The sequence below is a fragment of the Elephantulus edwardii genome, unplaced genomic scaffold, assembly GCF_000299155.1.
Source record: "Elephantulus edwardii isolate Elephantulus edwardi_28Jun2011 unplaced genomic scaffold, EleEdw1.0 scaffold00184, whole genome shotgun sequence".
In the NCBI taxonomy this organism is placed as follows: domain Eukaryota; kingdom Metazoa; phylum Chordata; class Mammalia; order Macroscelidea; family Macroscelididae; genus Elephantulus; species Elephantulus edwardii.
This window is the reverse complement of record NW_006399934.1, coordinates 6,324,360-6,327,016: the sequence shown is the minus strand read 5'-3', so window position 1 is coordinate 6,327,016 and position 2,657 is coordinate 6,324,360. Positions and strand designations below refer to the sequence as shown.

The following is a 2,657-nucleotide window of genomic DNA, read 5'->3' as shown; positions in this document are numbered from 1 at the left end:
CCCCTATGAAGTGGATTGATTCAGTGACTGGGATAATTGGGATGGGAATGTCAGAGACAGTGCGATTGGCACAGGATAGGGCACAGTTTAGGCCTGTTGTACATAGGGTCGCTATGAGTCGCAAGCGACTCGATGGCACGTAACAACAACAACGATGGCCTTGAAGAAGTTTGTGATGGTCACAGTCCTCAGTGATTCCGTTGTGGTCCCTGTGGAATCTGAGGAGCTTGGATTTTACAGAAGTGGCCAAGCCAAGGAAAGCATCCCTTTACAGAAGACCACTTGGTACGTGCAGGAACGCTTGGGGCTAAAGGAAATGGACAGCGCAAGGGAACCATCTCCAGCTGTCAGAAAAATGGTTTGATACTCACATCATCCCCTTCCTTAAGTGAAACCTTGCAGCTTGCACGGAAGCCAAGGGAGCCACTTCTGCTTGCAAACGGTGTGGAGATAGTTCTCTTTGTGCCCAAACCTCAGCTCAGATCCAGTTTGCAACTAACTTTTTTGTCCTGTCATCATCTAAGATGCCTGGCTTGGAAAAATCTAAGATCCAAATCTTATCCTTCATCCCATGCTATCACCATATGGTGTTAAATGAAAATCTAATTAGTCATAACCATGGAGATTATTTAACATCCCAAACAACAACAACAACAAACCTATATTGAATGGGAATGATTGTATGAAACAAAGTGAAGAATAGTGTGAAACACAATGCATATGTAAGGAAATCAAGACAAAATCTTTTAAAATGCCAATGAAGTGACAAGAACATAATCAAAAAGAGAAGAAAATATACAGGAGTGTGGGGGTATAGCTCAGTGGTAGAGTGCATTCTTAGCATGCATGAGGTCCTGGGTTCGATCCCCAGTACCTCCAACCTCACTAAGAAAAGTCCCCTTTGGAATTCCTTTTGTGGAAGGTTTTTACCATCAGTCCATGTATTTGCAGAGTAGTTGCCCATTATAAGCAAAGTATTATAGGTTTCCTTTATTGAGTACTCCTAAGTTATCTGACCTCAAAATAATAAAACCTTGACTAACCAATGGGAATTTGACATTCAAACGAGAATATTAATTCAAAAGTTTTTGTCTTTTGATCTAAACCAGGAGGAAATCTTGTGGACGAAAACCTTGTAGAGGTTTTTGCAAATGAAAGAAAAATGTTCTTTAAATAAAGTATCCCTTAGCTTTATGCCATTTCTCTTTCTAAGCTGCACTTAGTCAGAAGTGGCTCAGCTATGCCATTTCCCTTTTTAACTCTCACTCAGTCAGAACTGACCCATAACAGCCTCAACTTCAAGTGAATTTCCTAAGGTTTGTTCTCTGTGAAGCTGCTGATGGATTAAAAATGCACCCAATGTAGGGCTCAAACCCACGACCCAGAGATTAAGAGTCTCAAGCTCTACCTACTGAGCTAGCCGGGCACAAGTGTACACTGTCTGAAGTGTCATTTCATGTTCTTTTCACAGATTGTCAAATGAGGCCAGCCTTCGGAAAAGGACCCGTTGGCAGTTACTAGGAAATGCTAGCTGTTCCTTTAAGAGGGACATGGTGATTGATGGGTGGAGGAAAAGGGAGTTAGTTCTGCCATCAGGTGGGAAATAGTGACTGCTCAAGTATGTCAGGGAAGGTGAGGATGGTACATCTGCTGTTTGCACGGACACTATATGAATCCTAGTCGAGTAGATGGAACCTCAGAAAGACAAAACTGCCGAAACCCGGGATCGAACCAGGGACCTTTAGATCTTCAGTCTAACGCTCTCCCAACTGAGCTATTTCGGCTACATGGAGGAACATTCTTCATTTGCCCTTTAAAATATCACTCCCCCTTTATCTCTGTTGTGAAGATATCTGTCTGCGTCGGGAGCCTGAGAGAGTGGTGGTCAACGGCTTAAACACGCCCTGCTCTGGGCTCCAGAAACGTGTGCCTTTCTCTTCCCTTAAGATCAATCACACAGAGCCTTGATAACTGGATCAAAAATTAGCTACTTGGAGTCCACAAAGACATTGGTTTTGCAAAACTACCCTACTCAATATTATCCATTCGCTTATATAAAATTATGTGTGTTTTATTACCATTCGTGTCTGAAAAATGCGGTCCAGTCTTCAGAGACCGTAGATGAGTTGGAAGAAGAGGGGAAGGAGGGCATGAAATAATGAGAGTTGAAACAAATTAGGGAACAATTTTTCTGCTTGGGCAGTTCTGGTTCTTTCAACTAACCAAGGTAGGATAATATAAACGCTAAAATCTCGTTCCACATACTTTTTACAGGTTGTCAAATGTGGCCAGTTCTTGGAGAAGCACGTACTGGCAAAGGGGCACACAGTCTTATTAAAATAAATGGATTCACACGGTGATTGCAACCATGGGTTTGAGCATGGCGGATCCCGTGACAACAAAGCAAGAGGTTAAGGCTGAGATCTATTTATAGAGTCGCTATGAGTCGCAGAACAGATTATCCGGGAAGCTGGACTCTATGAGGAGAAATGTGGGGTCAAGATTGGTGAACGATTTATCAACAATCTGCGTTATGCAGATGACACAACCCTGCTTACTGAAACTGAAGAGGACCTGAAGCACCTGCTGCAGAGGGTCAAGGACTGCAGCCTCCAACATGGATTGAGGCTCAATGTCAAGAAGACAAAGATTCTCAC

General features: G+C 42.9%; 2 non-coding genes across 2 annotated transcripts; one reads left to right on the top strand and one right to left on the bottom strand.

The window, feature by feature from the left end:
- Nucleotides 1-807: 807 nt before the first annotated feature.
- On the top strand, nt 808-879 carry TRNAA-AGC. Its single transcript has one exon. It is a non-coding gene; the product is annotated as a tRNA-Ala (tRNA).
- An 832-nt stretch (nt 880-1,711) lies between these two features.
- TRNAF-GAA lies at nt 1,712-1,784 on the bottom strand. Its single transcript has one exon. It is a non-coding gene; the product is annotated as a tRNA-Phe (tRNA).
- Nucleotides 1,785-2,657: the final 873 nt, after the last annotated feature.